Here is an 18,127-nt window from a genome sequence, read left to right as displayed (position 1 = left end):
TCAGCCACTTTGGAAACAGGAAGTTCCTACTACATCTGAACTTTGTCTACTCTTTGACCCTGCAATTTCATTCCTTGTGATACAGCCAGTGCGTCTATACATCTAAAACAAGACACACACGAGGAGGACATTAACTGCAGCCTTCATCATAATTGCCAAACAACCCAGATGTCTATCAACAGGAGAATGGATAAATAAATCAGCTGTCTCACAGTGAAACGTTATGTGGCAATGAAAAAGAGCTACCTGCAGCTGTACTCAACTGCGTAGTGTTTGTATGAGGAAGTTCATAATGTAGTGAGGGCAAGAAAAGCAGGTAGGCACATCAGCAAGAAAAGCTAGGCACACAAGCACACGTGTGTAGGGTTCCATTTCTATCGAAAGCACAGACAGCCAAGATTCGGCCATTGTGGCAAAGGTAGTGGCTGAGGGGGAGCAGAGGGGTTTCTGGGTGCTTCTTTTCTGGTCATGTTCATCTGGGAGTTGGCTACACGGACGTGCTTACCTTTGGAAATGCATTGCTCTGTGCACTTATGATCTATGTACTCTTTTTTTTTTTTTTTTTTTGAGATGGAGTCTCACTCTGTCACCCAGGCTGTAGTGCAGTGGCTCGATCTCATCTCATTGCAACCTCTGCCTCCCTGGTTCAAGTGATTCTCCTGCCTCAGCCTGCCGAGTAGCTGTGACTACAGGCGTGTGCCGCCACATCCGGCTAATTTTTGTATTTTTAGTAGAGATGGGGTTTCACCATGTTGGCCAGGCTGGTCTTGAACTCCTGAACTCCAGTGATCCGTCTGCCTTGGCCTCCCAAAGTGCTGGGATTACAGGTGTGAGCCACCGCACCCAGGCTGTATTTTGTATTTCAGTAAAAATACTGGAGACAAATGAGAGATCATGGCAGTTCTCTCTTCTTCCACTGGACATTGCTGTGTCTGCCTAAAATGTCGAATCTGCAACAGCCATTTTGTAACCACGGGGCACAGAGCAAAGTCAGCAGAGCAGAAAGGTGAAAAGGTCCTGGATTCTTGGTGAGGTTGAAGAACTCAACAGGTGGGTCTTGGTCTCCTCCTCTTGAACCTGGATGGACTTTTGTGATAACCTCAACCACTGGGTGTGGTGGAAGTGTCTGCACGAGTTCTGAGGCTTGGTCATTAAAAGTGATATGGCCAGGCACGGTGGCTCACGCCTGTAATCCCAGCACTTTGGGAGACTGAGGCAAGCAGATCACTTGAGGTCAGGAGTTTGAGACCAGCCTGGCCAACAGAGTGAAACTTTGTCTCTACTAAAAATACAAAAATTAGCCAGGTGTGTGGTGGCATGCACCTGTTATCCCAGCTACCCGAGAGGCTGAAGCAAGATAATTGCTTGAGCCTGGGAGGCGCAGGTTGCAGTGAGCTGAGGTGGCACCACTGCTCTCCAGCCTGGGTGACAGAGTGAGTGACACTCCGTCTCAAAAAAAAAAAGTGATATGGCCTCGCCTTGGATCTATCTTGGGACACGCTCAAGGGACCCCCATGAACTGCAGTAAAGACGTCTGGCTTTCCTGAAGCCACCATGCTGAAATGAACACACAAGCAGGAGAGCGACGCCCGGGGAGGACCAGCTGTTTGAGTCTGCCCAGCCCAGGTGTCAGACTATAAATGAAGACGGCAGCTAGATTGACACTGCCAGCCACCAGCCCCTCTGACTGCACCCTCCAAGAGATCCAGAGCTCAAACCACCCTGTGAAACCACTCCCGAGATCTTACCCCCAGAAACCGTGAGGTAGGGAATGATTCTGGTTGCTCTAATCCTCCAAGTTTGGGGGTGATTTGTTGTGTAGTCAGAGATAACTAATATGCCACCTTCATTCTGAGCATTCATCATATGAAGTAATATGTCTTCCTTATTGCTAAGCCAGAGGTTGATGAAAATTTTCTGTAAAGGGCAGACATTAAATATTTTAGGCTTTCCAGATCACATGGTCTCTATTGCAATGACTTAACTTGCCGTTGTAGTGTGAAAGCAGCCATCAGCAATAGAAATGGATGGGTTCTATAGAAACTGTGTTCCTATAAACCCTCATTAACAAAAAAAAGGAGCCAGACCATAAGCAGCAGTTTGTTGACCCCTGGTTAAAGCCATTTTTGAGTTAAGTTTTCTGTTACTTGCAGCCCAAAGCATACTAACAGTTATAACTATCCAATCAGAGAGCTCCAGGCAAAGGGCGGCCACGAGAGGTTCTGGGGTGTGTGCATGGGCTCTGGGGTGTGTGTGTGTGAGATCTGGGGTGTGTGCTTGGGCTCTGGTGTGTGTGTGTGGGCTCTGGGGTGTGTTTGTAGACTCTGGAGTGTGTGTGTGGGCTCTGGGCTGTGTGTGTGAGATCTGGGGTGTGTGCTTGGGCTCTGGGGGTATGTACAGGTCTGGGTGGGTGAGTATGAGCTCTGGGGGTGTGTGCACAGGTATGGGTGTGTGCATAAGCACACAGGTCTGGGTGTGGGTGTCTGTGTGTGAGAGCTCTAGAAGTGTGTGCATAAGCACACAGGTCTGGGTGTGGGTGTGTGAGCTCTCGGGGTATGGGCAGGGGTTCTGGGGATGAATGCATGAGCCCTGAGCTGGCCCCACTCACCCACCATCTTATCAACTGAGACAAGAAGGGGTGGGCTGTTCGTTTATGAAGTCTCTTGGGCATCTTTTATCATGTGATCCCCAGCCTCTGTGTCCTCCTCCTCCTCCTCCTCCTCGCAGGCTCCGGGATCTCTGGAATCCAACTCACTGGTTGCTCAGCCAGCCAGCCAGGCAGGAGTGTGGGAGCTTCCTCTCAAATAAGGGCCTAACGGCTAAAGCTGGGCATGGGACAGGCCTGTGCAAAGAGAGGAGGGGGAGGAAGGACCAGGGTGTGCTGGAAGGGTGTCCTCCCTCTCCCCAGCCTCTCCTCTCACCTCAGATGGGCCTGGAGGAGATTCGCTTCACTCACAGCAGTAATTGTTTGCTGAGTGCTTGCTGTGTGTTAAGCTCAGCATTTACAAGCAGATGACGTGGAGAACTCTAGGTGCTGGACACGCTGTTAGCCCCATTTCATGGATGAGGGAATGGGCGAACAGAGAGGGAAATCACTGTCCTGGGGACCCACAATAAGAGGCAGGATTCCCACCCAGGCTGGCTGTCCCCATGCCAAGATCTAGGATGAGTCTTCAGTCAAAGCCAGAGCAGACCCAACTGAACCGCTCAGCCCCCTGGCAAGGCCATGAGTCTTGCCTGCGGTGGCGGGGGGGCCCTACCCCTCCCACCCAGGTGTGTTCCCTGCCCCCAGGCCAGCAAGGTGGTGGGGTGCTGATGCCAGCGCCCCTGCTGCTTGCTGCCTGCCTGCTCATCTTGTTTGTTCCAATTATGTCAAGAAAGTCATTATAATTTTATGTTTTTTAGATTAACATTTTTGCTCAAGGGCACAGTAATTAGCGAGCGGCTGGGAGTTTAATGTTTCTGAGCAATAGCAAGGGAAAGTTTTTCCCAGTAAATCTCTGGAAAGGCCTAGAGGCTTCTGGGCTGCCCAGCAGAGCCCCTTAGCTCCAGGAGAGGGAGGTTTGCATAGTACAGAGAGACTGGGTGAGAACAAAAGGGCCCCGCAGCCCTGTCCACCAACCCAGGGCGGTGTGGGGGTTCGCATGGCAGAGGGGCGCCCCACGGCCGAGACTGCCCATCACCTCCATCCCTGGGAGTCCCTGCTGGGGAATTCCTCTTCTCCCACCCTCTTTCCAGGTGCCTTATCTGTTTTGTCCAGGGCCTAGAATTGTGCGTGGCACATAGTAAGCACCCAGTAAATGCTTACTAACTAAATAAATGGAGAGAGGTTACAAACTGGGGACTCAGAGGCAAATCCAGCCCTTGATGTGTTGAATTGAGCCAGCACAATCCATTTTATACCTTTTTTTTTTTTTTTTTTTTGAGACAGAGTCTTACTCTGTCACCTAGGCTGGAGTGCAGTGGTGCAGTCTCGGCTCACTGCAACTTCCGCATCCCCGGTTCAAGTGATTCTCCTGCCTCAGCCTCCCAAGTAGCCGGGATTACAGTTATGCGCCACCACACCCAGCTAATTTTTGTAATTTTAGTAGAGATGGGGTTTCACCATGTTGGCCATGCTGGTCTCGAACTCCTGACCTCAAGTGATCCTCCCACCTTGGCCTCCCAAAGTGCTGGGATTACAGGCATGAGCCACCATGCCTGGCCTATTTTATACCATTTGAATGAGTTGTCACCATTTAACAAGGAGGATGTTTTGCATCTAAACTTCCAGCTTTTCTGGGAAACTCAGGGTTTCTGGCCACATTGGTCCATATTTCTGTTACAGGAAAGGGGTCCCAATTCAGACCCCAAGAGAGGGTTCTTGGATCTCGTGCAAGAAAGCATTCAGGGTGAGTCCACAGTTCAAAGCAAATGCAAGTTTATTAGGCAAGTAGAGGAATAAAAGGATGACTACTCCATAGACGGAGCACCCTGAGGGCTGCTGGTTGCCCATTTTTATGGTTATTTCTTGATGATATGCTAAACAAGGGGTGGATTATTCATGTCTCCCCTTTTTAGACCATACAGGGTGACTTCCTGATGTTGCCATGGCGTTTGTAAACTGTCAGGGCACTGATGGGAGTGTAGCAGTGAGGACGACCAGAGGTCACTCTCGTGGTCATCTTGGTTTTGGTGGGTTTCTGCGGACTTCTTTTTTTTTTTTCTTTTCTTTTTTTTTTTTTTTTTGAGATGGAGTCTCGCTCTGCCGCCCAGGCTGGAGTGCAGTGGCCGGATCTCAACTCACTGCAAGCTCTGCCTCCCGGGTTCCCGCCATTCTCCTGCCTCAGCCTCCCCAGTAGCTGGGACTACAGGCGCCCGCCACCTCGCCCGGCTAGTTTTCTGTATTTTTTAGTAGAGACGGGGTTTCACCGTGTCAGCCAGGATGGTCTCGATCTCCTGACCTCGTGATCTCTGCGGACTTCTTTACTGCAAACTGTTTTAGCAGCAAGGTCTTTATGACCTGTATCTTGTCCTGACCTCCTATCTCATCCTGTGACTTAGAATGCCTTCACTGTCTGGGAATGCAGCCTAGTAAGTCTCGGCCTCATTTTACCCGGCCCCTGTTCAAGATGGAGCTGCTCTGGTTCACACACCTCTCACATTCCCACAGAGCTATAATTGCTGGAAGCGAAACGTGGCTACACCCTCTCAACGTTTCCCATCTGACCCAGTGAGATTTAGGTTCAGTACCTTGATGTACAGAGGCTCACTCTGGTGGCTTAACACAGCAGAGTCTCTTCCCTGTGTAACAGTTGATGGTCAGTGTGGGCGTTTGGGTAGAGGAGGGTTCCTGCCATCCTGGGGTCCCACCACGCCCCAGAGCTTCAATGCTGTAACAGCTTCCACTTGGTGGAAAAGGAAGGGACCCAGGAGCACACAGGGGAGGCTTGGAGGGTCAGGCCTGCAAGGGGCCCACGTCACTTCACTCAATTTCCATTGCCCAGAGCTTGGCCCCATGGCCACTGCTAATGGCGCAGGAGGCTGGGAAACTCTGTCTTGCTGTTTTCCCAAAGGAGAGGAGAGCAGATTCTGATGGAGGCGAGTGGTCTCTGCCCACAGCCTGCTTCTCTCACCCAGCCCAGGAAAGCCATCATCTCCGCCTGCAGTCTGGCTCTTTCATCGTTACACATATCCCTTCCCCCCTACCCCCAAATCTATTGTTTTTGCCATAAAATTGATATCTGGAACTCTTCCTGGCTGAGGTTTTGCAGCTCAAAAGCCCAGATTCTTGGAATTCGAAAGCGCTGGCTTCTGAAACTGAGTAACATTTGTTATGCTTTTCTCTCCTACTTTTCCTCCCCTGGGCAATGGATGGCACACAGTCTAGTTTGGCAGAAGGCATGGGGAAGGGGGCAAATAATTCCTGGGATAAAAGGGCACTGGTTAGAAATAGTATCCTCGAGACATGATAATATGACACGAAGTGCAACGTGGCGCGTCCTGACCTAGCAATTCCACTCCTAGGTATTCACCCAAGAGAAGCAAAGGCACGTGCCCTACATATTCCAGCAGACAAACGCTCCTAGCAGCTTTATTCATAATAGCTAAAAACTGGGAACAGCCCAAATGTCCATCAGCTGAACAGATACATGGTTGTGTAGCCATGCCATGGAGTCCCACTCAGCACTAGAAAGGGATAACCCATTGATACACACAGCGCCGTGGATGACTCCCAGAACCACCATGCTGAGGCAGGGGCTGGCACAGCTCTTCTATCCAAAGGGCTGGGTCAGCCCGGGGCGCAGTGGCTCATACCTGTAATCCCAACACTTTCAGAGGTCGAGGCGGGTGGATCACTGGAGTTCAGGAGTTCAAGACCAGCCTAGCTAACATGGTGAAACCCTGTCTCTACTAAAAATACAAAACTTAGCCAGGCGTAGTGGCAGGTACCTGTAATACCAGCTACTTGGGAGGCTGAGGCAACAGAATTACTTGAACCTGGGAGGTGGAGGTTATAGTGATCCAAAATCGTGCCACTGCACCCCAGCCTGGGTGACAGAGTGAGACTCTGTCACAAACAAACAAACAAAGCCCCCCAAAAACAAAGGGCTGAGTCAAACATCTTTGGCTTTGCAGGCCTCCAGTCTCTTTTTTAAGCCTCTCAACTCTACCTGTGTAGCATGAAAGCAGCCATACCCAATACACAGATGAATGAGCATGGCTGTGTCCTAATAAAACTTTATTTATGGCCGGGGGCGGCAACTTACGCCTATAATCCCAGCACTTTGGGAAGCCAAGGTGGGAAGGTTGCTTGAGCCCAGGAGTTTGAGACCAGCCTGGGTAACATAGAGACCCTGTCTCTACAAAAAAATACAAAATTAGCCAGGTATGTTGGCACATGCCTATAGTCCCAGCTATTCAGGAGGCTGAGGTAGGATTGCTTGAGCCCAGGAGGTCGAGGCTGCAGTGAGCCAATGTTCACACCACTGCACTCCAGCTTGGGTGCCAAAGTGAGATTCTGTCTCAAAACAAACAAACAAAACTCTATTTATGGCCACTAAAAGTTAAATCTCATATCATTTGTATGTGTCATGAAATATTCTTCTTTTGTTTTTTTCAACCACTATAAAATGCAAAAGCCCAGGAACGCTCCTTCACTGCTGGTGGGAATGTAGAATGGTTAAACAACTGTGGAAGACAGTTTGCTGGTTTCTTAGAAAGCTAGCCATGGTCTTAGTGTACTATCCAGCAATCACGCTTCCAGGTATTTACCAAAGTGATTTGAAAACACACAGCCATGCAGAAACCTGCACATGGATGTTCATAGCAGCTATGGTCATGATCGCCGGAAACTGGAAGCCACAAGGTGCTCTTCAACAGCTGAATAGGGTTGGAGCCCAGTGGCTCATGCCTGTAATCCCAGCACTTTGGGAGGCCGAGGCAGGTGGATCCCTTCAGGCCAGGAGTTTGAGACCAGCCTGGGCAACATGGTGAAACTCCGCCTCTACTAAAAATACAAAAATTAACTGGGAGTGGTGGTACGCACTTGTAATCCCAGCTACTTGGAGGCTGAGGCAGGAGAATCGCTTGAACCCAGGAGGCGGAGGTTGAAGTGAGCCGAGATCGTGCCACTGCACTCCAGCCTGGGTGACAGAGCGAGACTCCATCTGAAAAAGAAATACATAAATAAAATTTTTTTTAAAAAAAAGATGACTGAATGAACAAACTGTGGCACATCCAGACAGTGGACTATTACTCAGTGATAAAAAGATGTGAGCTCTCAAGCCCCCAAAAGACATGGAAGAAACTTAAATGCATATTACTAAGTGAAAGAGGCCATTCTGAAAGGCTGCATGCTATGATTCCAACTGTATGACATTCTGGAAAAGGCAAAACTATAGAGACAGGAGAAAGATCAGTGGCTGCCAGGGGACTGGGGAGAGGGAGAGAGGGATGAAAAGATGGAGCCCAGAGGGCTTTTAGGGCAGTGAATCTCTGCATGATACTTAAATGGTGACTATGTCATGGTACATTTATTTTTATTTTTATTTTTATTTTCGAGACAGACTCTCGCTCTGTCACCCAGGCTAGAGTACAGTGGCGAGGTCTCAGCTCATTGCAACCTCTGCTTCCCGGGTTCAAGCGATTCTCTTGCCTCAGCCTCCCGAGTAGCTGGAATTACAGGCGCCCGCACCACACCCAGCTAAGTTCTGTATTTTTAGTAGAGAAGGGGTTTCACTATGTTGGTCAGGCTGGTCTCGAACTCCTGACCTCGTGATCTGCCCGCCTCGGCCACCCAAAGTGCTGGGATTACAGGCATGAGCCACTGCGCCCGGACGGTACATTTCTTAAAACCTATACAACTCTACAACTCCAAGAGTGACCCCCAGTGTAAACTAGGGACTATAGTTCATAGTACTGTATCAATATTGATTCATTAATTGTAACAAGTGTACCACACAAATGCAAGATATGAATAACAGGGGAAACTGTGTACCAGGGTGGGAAACTGAGTGTGCGTGCATGTGGAATTCTCTACACTGTCTACTCAATTTTTCTGTAAACAAAAAACTGTATTTTAAAAAGTCTATTCATTATTTTTTAAAACATAACAAACAAAAGTAAAAACCATTCTTGGCCTGCAGGTCCTACAAACCAGGCAGCAGGCCAGATCTGGCCCTGGGGACCTGTATTTTGCTGGGCCCTGTGCAAAGGGAAGGAAGCCAGGCCTGGAGAGTTCTCGGCGCAGGATTCCATCAAGAGCAAACTCCTGAAAGGATAAAGCTCCCCTCACATTTCAGGCCGATCGAGGGTGGGGGTGGGAGCGACTGGCTGGGAAAGGAGCTCGGGGATGCGGGAAAAGGCCTCCGTGTTGATGGGTGTGATGGCTGCATGGCACAGGTTCATCAGAAGTCCCACGGCTGGGGGCAGTGGCTCATGCCTGTGATTTCAATGCCTTGGGAGCCTGAGGTGGGAGGATTGTGTTAGCCCAAAAGTTTGAGACCAGCCAAGGCAACGCAGCAAGACTCCATCTCTAAAAAAATTTTTTTTTAAATTAGCTGAGTATGATGGTGCACATCTGCAGTGCCAGCTGCTTGGGAGGCTGGGAGGCTGAGGCGGGAGGATTGCTTTAGCTCAGGCGTTCGAGGCTGCAGTGAGTTACGAAGGTGTCACTGCACTCCAACCTGGGCCACAGCGTGAGACCCTGTCTCTAAAAACATATGTACATAAGATTTTTTTAAAAGTCTTGAATTGTATATTTAAAATGTCTACACTTCATTAAAACATGTCATAGGCTCCCCGCCGCAATCCCCTACCCCGCTCCCACCGACCAATTGTCAGCTTCCGGAGGTCCTGAGGTGAGGACTGTGCCTGTGCCTTTCAGAGGAGAACAGAGGAGAGCCGGTGCCTGTCTACTGAGTGCATGAAATGAAATGAAGCCGGCAGGGCGGGGTGAATGGAACGGGGCTGGACCAGGCTCCCCCAGGAGATTTCTGAGCTGGAACTGGCTGGATGAGTCAGGCGCACCAGGAGCAGAAGAGGAAAGGGCCAGGGCAAAGGCTGGGCTGGAGGAAGGGACTGTGGCTTTGAGGAAGCAGCTGGGTGTGACCCGGGGTGGGAAGGTCAGCAGGGCCTGGGCCCCCGGGGTGGGGCCATGTGTGGTCACAGACCTATTGTATTTAGGATCCACCCTGCAGGCTGGCTCTTCCCCACTGCAGGGAAGAGGTGGTGGCCTCTGGCCCTCGAGGTGCTGAGGTTGAAGGGAAAAGCCTGCAAGTCCAGGAGACAGGCTCTGGGGCAACCTGACCCCAGTGAAGGAGTTGTCCCCACCCAGCACAGAGGAGGAGGAGTGTGGAGGGCAGAAGTTTGCCAACCAAGGCAAGAGTGGGTTCGGAAGCTTTCTGTAAAGGCAGGCATTTGGATGTGTCAGTTTCCTATTGCTGCTGGAACAAATCGCCACAAACATAGAGGCGTAAAGCAACACAAAATTGTTATCTCCCCGTTCTGGAGGGCAGAAGTTCCCAGTGGATCTTGTGGAGCTGAGGTCAGGGCACTGGCAGGGCTGGTTCCTTCTGGAGGGTCCAGAGCAGGCTCCATTCCCTTTCCTCTTGCAACTTCTTGAGGCTGCCACACTCCTTGGCTGGTGGCCGAATCGCCCTGACTTCTGTTTCCACTATCTGTTCTTCTCTTCCACCTTCTCCTATTCTGACCCTCCTGCCTCCCTCCTATAAGGATCTTTGCGATGATATTGGGCCCCTCGATCATCCAAGATAATCTCCCCATGGCAAAATCCATAACTTCATCCCATCTGCAGGAGCCCCTTCACCGTGAGCCCCTTCACCGTGAGCCCCTTTACCGTGTGTTGAATCGTGTCTCCCACTCCAAACTCACATCCTAAAGCTCTCACGCCCCAGTATCTCACAACGGAACTGTATTCGAGGACCAAGTCTCTAAAGAGGTGATGACGTTAACATGGGTTCGTTACGTTGAGCCCTACTCCAATAGTCCTGGTGTCCTTTTTTTTGAGTCAGGGTCTCACTCCATGGCCCAGCCTGGAGTGCAGTGGCACCACCACAGCACACTGCAGCCTTGAACCCCTGGATTCAAGCAATCCTCCTACCTCAGCATCCTGAATAGCTGGGGACTATAAGCACACACTACCACATCTAATTTTTTAAAAAACATTTTAAAGAGATGGGATCTTGCTATGTTATCCAGGCTAGTCTTGAACTTTTGGGCTCAAGTGATCTTCCCACTTCAGCCTCCCAAAGTGCTGGGATTACAGGCATGTGCCATCATGCCCTGCTTTGGTGTCCTTATGAGAAGAGGAGATGAGGGCATAGGCATACCCAGAAAAGTCCGTGTGAAGACACGGAGAAGACGGCCATCTGCAAGCCAAGGAGAGAGGCCTTGGAGTGAACCAACCCTGCTGACACCTTGATCTTAGACTTCTAGACTCAGAAGGCATTTCGGTTGTTTAGCATTCCCCACCTGCTCTAACCCCAACCCGTCTGTGGTGCTTTGTCACGGTGGCCCTGGCAATGCACTCAGGTTCTGGGGAGTGGGATATGGACATTTTTGGGGGGCTGTTAGTCTGCCTACCACAGGTGGGTTCTGTGAAGGCGAGTGCCCCTCCTTCCTAGTGCGCCAGGGGGAGATGGCAGAGCTGGGCGGGGTGTGGGGGTGGGGAGGGAGGAACAGCTGGTTGAGGCCTTGGGGATGCCGGAGCCAGGAAGCAGCCACTGTGCCTTGGCAGACCATCACGGGGCTGTTCATCAGTGTTCCAGTTCTTTTCCGGGCACTTCCCCACCCTTGGTGGGTAGGGGGGACTGCATGAGTGTGAGTGGAAGTGATGGATCCAGGCTGGGCACACACTGGCCAGTGCAAGACTTTCCAGAGCTCTCTTTCCTTCTGTCACAGTGGCCAGTGATGTTCCAGCAGGTGGCTGGGTCCTGCTGTGAGGACAACATGGAGCAGAGCCCAGGCCCGCTTACAATGGACATACAGTGTGAGTGACAAGAAACCTCTGCATGTTGAGCTGTTGAAATCACGGGGTTGTTTGTTACCACAGTATAACCTGGCCTTTCCTGACTATTGCAGACTCCCTTGCCTACACTTGGTAAGGGATTGCCTCCAAGACCCACATCAGTGTGGACCATGAGCGTAGGCAGATGAGGCGCATGAGAAGTGCATATCTAGCGGCTGCCACGGCGGGACGTCTATGTCATTGCTGCTGCTGTGTGCTCATGTGGCTGTGATTGTCATCTGCAATGACCAGCAACAATGAAAGGCCACAGAAGCCTGTACCATACAAGGCTTAAGTCTACTCTGGTCATTTCAACCTTGGGCAGAGAAGGTGGCCTCTTGGAACCTCTCTGAGATTTAATTCTCTCACCGGGTGGGTGAGAGGGCGGCAAAGAGCCTTGTTATGAAATTTGATGAAAGGCTCATTTCCTGCCCCTAGGGAAAGCAGCAAAGCCAGGCTGACACTGAGGAGTTCTAAACAGGGGAGGGCCTGACCTGCTGGCTGGGTGGGTGGAGGAAGGCAGGGAGCCCAGTGAGAACGCCCGGCCAGAGGCGGAGCCAGAGTTGCCAGGGTACTTGTGCTGTGTAAGGAAACCCCCCAAAACGTTAGGGTGCCCAGCAGCCATCGTATAATGCTCACAGATCCTATGGCTCAGAATCACACAAGGCACAGCACAGATGTCTTGTCTCTGTTCCAAGATGCCAGGGCCTTCTGGAAGTGCCTGTTTGGCAGTTGGAGCTGGCTGGGGGCTGGGACCTATCTGGACTGTCTGCCACACCAACCCACAGCCTCCTTTCAGGCTCCTTGGACTTCCTCGTAACATGGCGGCCCTGGACAGTCAGATGCTTACACAGCATCTCAGGGCTATAGCACAAATGCACCTGCATCACCTTCTGTGACCTAGCCTTGGATGTCACGCAGCATCTCTTCTGCCACATTCTGTTAGTTATGAGTGAGTCATGAACATGCTCAGATTCAGGAGGGAGAGAACATAAGCCCCGCCCTCCAGCAGTGGGAGGGAAAGGTCGTATGGGAAGAATATCTTGTGGGATGGGAGAGATTGCAGAGGCTGTCTCTGGAAAATGCCATCTGTTACAAGGACTTAGACCACCCCGTCCCACTTCTCCTGCAGGCCTGGGTCCTTCCTATGGCCAGCTGCTGACCACTGGGGACTTCTGTGTCATCCCTCCAGCTCTGAAGGTTCCTCTCAGTGCGTTTCCTAGCTAAGCCTGCCAGCCTGCAGGCTTCTCTCCTGTCCTGGCTGGCGAGGGGTCTGACTGGTGTTGCAGGCAGCCCCAGGGCCTCACCTCACAGTGCACAATGACCCATGGTGCCCTGGTGCCTCTGACGAGAGGCTGCTCTTGGCATTCCAGGCAAAAAGTCGCTTCCCTGAAATGTTCTCCAGTGGGAAGCTAAGAGCATGCCTGCCTCCCATCCTGACCTCCTGCCCCTTTAGAAGGGTCCTTGCAGCTCCTGCCTGCTCCTGGCAGGGAGCACCACAACAGGGTTCGCTCAGAAATGGGAGTTCCCGGCACAGGGCCATCAGCGAACCGCCCAGCTGGAGTGTGGGCAGAGGCAGACACTGGGGCTGCAGGGGAGTGGCCCCCAGGGTGTGAATAGGCAGGGACTTTGGGGGAGGGGAGGGCATCCTGCAGGCTCCAGACATTGCCGTGCATGTTGCTATGATTAACCCCCAAACCCAGCTCCATCATTCATTCACTCCGTCATTTGTTCATCCTATTGTCCTACGAGCTGGGTTATAACAGAAAGGAGATAGGGCGGAGACAGACAGGCAAGGCCATCCCAGGCAGTGAGAGACGACACGAACTCAGTGAAATGAGATGATGAGGAAGAGCGGAGAAGGGTAGGGCCACTTTGGAAAGGCTGCTGGGGATGCCTTGTTTGAGGAGGTGATCCTGTCAGACTGGAGCCAAGCCAAGAGCTGGGGAAGAGCATAGAACTCACAAGAACTGCGAGTGCAAAGACCGTGAGGCAGGACCCGAGCAGGTGCAGGCGCGAAGGCCCTGAGGCAAGGCCTGAGCAGGCACATCTGAGAGTTGTAGGAAGCCTATGTCCCTGGAGCAGAGGGTGGAGCTTGTGCGTGGCTCACCACTGCCTCCCAACCCAATCCAGGGGCTTCTGCTCGGCATTCAATACCCTCCACTATGGGGGTCCTGCCACACCTCTCCGTTCTCTGGGGGCCCCAGGATTTCCCACATCCTTGTTTTTTCCCATATTGCATTAGGATTTGACTTCATTATTTAAAGAAGAAGCAGAGGCCCCCACTCCTTAGGGTGGAAACGTTGCTCAGAATCACATCCTAGAGGATGGAGTGAAAGGGACGTTGGTCTTAGAAGTCCTAAGAGAGGACGGCACAGAGTGGCTGGGCTGGGGGTGGGAGTGGAAGAGACTGAAGAAGGCCAGGTGGACAAGGCAGGGTGGGGCCCACAGTCCTCATTGCCACAGGGCTTTGCCATCTTGCCAAGGGGCCAACTTGCCCTGATTTCACGGAGCAGGCCACCGGAACTTCCCACTTCTGTGGGGGCATTGCGACTGCCTCCAAGATCCTCCCCGAATCTCTCTGGGCCTCTGGGAGGTGCCTGGGGAATGGATTTAAGGTTGGTGGCCCAGTTTCTGGACAGCTGGGAGAAGAGCTCAGCCTTGCTAGTGAAATCGAAGTTGCCACCCCTGCCCTGCACTCCCTCAGGGGACCCTAGGCTAGTGGCCACCGGCAAGGTTGTCTTGTCTGTTTGCTCTTAGATTCCCGAGGGCAGTGGGCACCTCGGTAGGTGATCCTGCCCAAATCCCGCCTCTGCCTGTCCTCCTGGCAGGCAGCCTCCCTCCCGCGTACCACGACCTTCCTGCAACGCTGGGACTCAGGTTCACTCCAGGGGATCCGGAGCGCTGGCGGCGCAGAGGGGCCGACCTTGAACTCAGCAGAGGAACGCTTGACTCCTCTCCGGCTGGGAGGTCGCGCCTGGGCTGAGAACTGGTGAGCCTGCTTGAAGGAAACACTCTGCGCTTCTGTTAAGGGGAAAGGGAAGGTAAAATCCCAAATCAACCTTGGATCAATGTCTCTTCCCCAGACGGCAGCCCAAGGCCTCTGCAGCCTCCGTGTCAGTCAGCCGGAAAAGTGGCACAGCCCCTGGGACTGTGGCGGGGCCAGCCAGCCTCCACCAAGACAGAGACCCGCAGCAGGCCATGATTCACTGTTCCCCAGCAAAAGGGTCATCCTGAGTCCCATGAAAGAGACTGGTTAATCTCTTACTGTGTCCCAGGCACATGCCTACATCCCATAATGCATTTAGCCTCACACCATCTACTTTACAAAGCACAGAGCACTACTGTCTTCATCCGGCAGTTAGCAAGCCTGCGGCCAGAGGCGTGGACCAATTTACTCATAGCCACGCAGCTGTCAGGAGCTGAGATACAAACCCAGGCATGGTGGATCCAAAGCCTGTTGTCAATGGCTCACACCTGTAATCTCAGCACTTTGAGAGCCTGAGGCAGGAGGGTTGCTTAAGGCCTGGAATGTAATATCAGCCTGGGCAGCATAGTGAGACCCTGTCTTTACAGAAAAATTTTTAAAAATTGGCCAGGCATGGTTGTGTGCCTGTGGTCCTGGCTACTTGAGAGGCTGAGGCAGGAGGACTGCTGGAGTCCAGGAGTCTGAGGCTGCAGGGAGCTGTGACTGTGCCAGTGCACTCCAGCCAGGGTGAAAGAGTGATGCCCTATGTCAAAGAAGAAAAAAAAAAGCTCTTGTCCCAAACCCTATATCACTTGGTCTGTTGGTGATCCTGTCAGACTGGAGCCAAGCCAAGAGCTGGGGAAGAGCATATCAGGCAAGAACTGCGAGTGCAAAGACCATGGGGCAGGACCTGAGCAGGTGCAGGTGCAAAGACCGTGAGGCAGGACCTGAGCAGGTGCAGGTGCAAAGACCATGAGGCAGGACCTGAGCGGGTGCAGGTGCAAAGACCGTGAGGCAGGACCTGAGCAGGTGCAGGTGCAAAGGCCCTGAGGCAAGGCCTGAGCAGGTGCAGGTGCAAAGGCCCTGAGGCAAGGCCTGAGCAGGCACGTCTGAGGGTCATAGGAAGCCTGTGTTCCTGAAGCAGGAGTGTATTGAATCCATTAGGGAGCCACTTGGTTACAAGTAACAAAAACCTTGGCTAACAGTGGCATAAAGCATAAGGTCATTCACTGTTTATTTCAGAGGACACTGAGAAGCAGACAGTGCCCAGAGGGGTTCGCTAGTTCCTCAGTGTCAGGATATAGGGCCAGCATCTCTGCAATTCTCTTGGCCCTCTCCTCATGGTGGCATGATGGCTGCCACAGCTGCAGACATCACTTCATCCCACAATGACATCCAAAGGCAGGCAGGAAGGTGAGGTGGGAAGGAGGCAAAAGGGACCAAACCTCTCTCCCTGTAACCTTCTCATTTTCTAGTGAAACCTTTTCCCCAGGAGCTGCCAGCATACTTCCCTCATGTTTCTGGCCAGAGGTGGATCACAGGCCTTCCCTGGATTACTAGGCCCAGAGGGGGGAATGTGGTTCCCACTACGTGGTAGACTGGGGGTTTGAACTAAACAACAGTTCACTGGAGTGGAAAATAAGGATGCCGCATTTTCTTATTGTGATAATATATATATATAATAAAATTTACCATTTTAACAATTTTAAGTATACAGTTTGGCGGCATTAAGTACAGTCACATTGTTGTGCATCCGCTACCATCCATTTCCAGAATTTTTTCATCTTCCCAAACTGAAGATGTCTCCATTAAACACCAACTCCCCACCTGGCTCCCGCCAGCCCCGTGGCTCTCACCATTCTACTTTCTGTCTCTATGGATTTGACTAGTCTAAGGTTGGACTAGTCCAACCTGTATATAAATTGAATCGTACAGTATTTGTCCCTTTGCGGCTGGCTTATTTCAGTCAGCACAGTGTCCTCAAGGCTGATCCATGTTGTAGCCTGTGTCAGAATTTCCTTCCTTTTTCATGGCTGCATCGTATTCCACAGTATGGCTACACCACCTTTTGTTTACCCATAGTCTATCACTGGATGCTTGAGTTGCATCCATCTGTGGGCTGCTGTGAATCGTGTATGGGATCTTTTATGACTTTCAGCATCTTCAAAAGCACCTTCTCTGATGGAACGACGGTGGTGTGCTGGGCATTATATTGGTAAAAATATTGAGTTACTGGAACTCTCATCCCCTGTCTTAGGGATGCAAGATTTGGAAAACAGTTCAGCAGTTTCTTCCTTTTCTTTGTTTTTGAGACAGGATCTCGCTCTGTTACCGAGGCTGGAGTGCAGTGGCACAATCTCGGCTCACCACAACCTCTGCCTCCCAGGCTCAAGCGATTCTCCTGCCTCAGCCTCCCGAGTAGCTGTGATTACAGGTGTGCCCCACTACCGCCCAGCTAATTTTTGTATTTTTAGTAGAGACGGGGTTTCACCATGTTGGCCAGGTTGGTCTTGAACTCCTGACCCCAAATGATCCACCCACTTCGGCCTCCCAAAGTGCTGGGATTATAGGTGTAAGCCACCGTGCCAGGCCAGTTCAGCGGTTTCTTAAAAAGTTTAACCTAGACCTACTGTATGATCCAGTCATTTCACTCCAGAGAGTCTACCTAAGAGAAATGGGAACATATGTCCACACGGAAACTCACAACTTGCATGTTCACAGCAGCATTGTTCGCAAGAGCCAACAACTCACAAACGCATGTTCACAGCAGCGTTGTTCGCAAGAGCCAACAACTCACAAACGCATGTTCACAGCAGCGTTGTTCGCAGGAGCCACAGGTCAAAGCAACCCAGGCGCCCATGAGCTGATGATGGGTGAATACCATGTGGTCTGTCCACGGGGTGGAGTGTGATCCAGCCGGAAGGCGGAACGCAGCCCTGGCTCACGCTGTGGCATGGAGGAACCTCAAGCACGATGAAGGCGAAAGAAGTCAGACACAAAAGGTCTCGTGTACGATTCTATTTATATGAAATGTTCAGAATACACAAATTCATAGACATAGAATGTGGGCTGGTGGTTGCCAGGGGCTGGGGGAGGTGGGAACGGGGTGACTGTGAATGCGTGTGGCGTTTCCTTTGGGGGTGATGGAGATGATCTGGAAGTAGGTAGTGATGACAGTTGCGCAATATCCCAACGAATCGTATTTTTCTGAATATCTTGAAAACACCTGGATGGCATACTTAACAACAACAACAAAAAAAAGGTGAGCGACAGCTCTGGAAACTGCCGTTGTCCCTGTTTTACAGACGAGAACACTGAGGCTCAGAGGCGACAGTGACTTGCCCAAGGACACAGAGCTGATGAGTGGGAAGGCACGGATTCCAACCCCAGCCAGCCCTGCCTCTGGAGCCGCACCGGTGATCCTGCACCTGACGGAGCCTGCAGGTCTTGGGCAAGTCTCCTCGCCTCTCATTGCCTCAGTCTCCCCATTTGTGCAATGGGTGTGAATCGAAGGGGCGTGAACGCAACCAGAACTGCACAGGCACAGAGCAGATGCCTCCAGCGATGCGCCCTCTTCCTTCTCCATTGCAGGGGAGGAGAGAAAACAGCCATAGCTCTTTGGAAGGCAAGCAAGAGGGCTGCGAAGGGCC

The 18,127-nt window shown here is 51.7% G+C and overlaps 1 long non-coding RNA gene across 1 annotated transcript in view; it reads left to right on the top strand.

Moving 5' to 3' along the window:
• The window catches only part of LOC144333204 (uncharacterized), a 51,383-nt gene extending 35,200 nt beyond the window's left edge, over positions 1 to 16,183 (top strand). Inside the window, exons 2-4 of the long non-coding RNA XR_013401683.1 lie at positions 11,404 to 11,491; positions 12,208 to 12,461; positions 12,642 to 16,183. This is a non-coding gene — a long non-coding RNA (uncharacterized LOC144333204). The remainder of the gene's footprint in view (positions 1 to 11,403; positions 11,492 to 12,207; positions 12,462 to 12,641) is intronic.
• The last annotated feature ends 1,944 nt before the right edge of the window (positions 16,184 to 18,127 follow it).

The sequence above is a fragment of the Macaca mulatta genome, chromosome 11 (genome assembly GCF_049350105.2).
Source record: "Macaca mulatta isolate MMU2019108-1 chromosome 11, T2T-MMU8v2.0, whole genome shotgun sequence".
In the NCBI taxonomy this organism is placed as follows: Eukaryota; Metazoa; Chordata; class Mammalia; order Primates; family Cercopithecidae; genus Macaca; species Macaca mulatta.
This window is presented reverse-complemented; position numbering and strand designations above follow the sequence as displayed.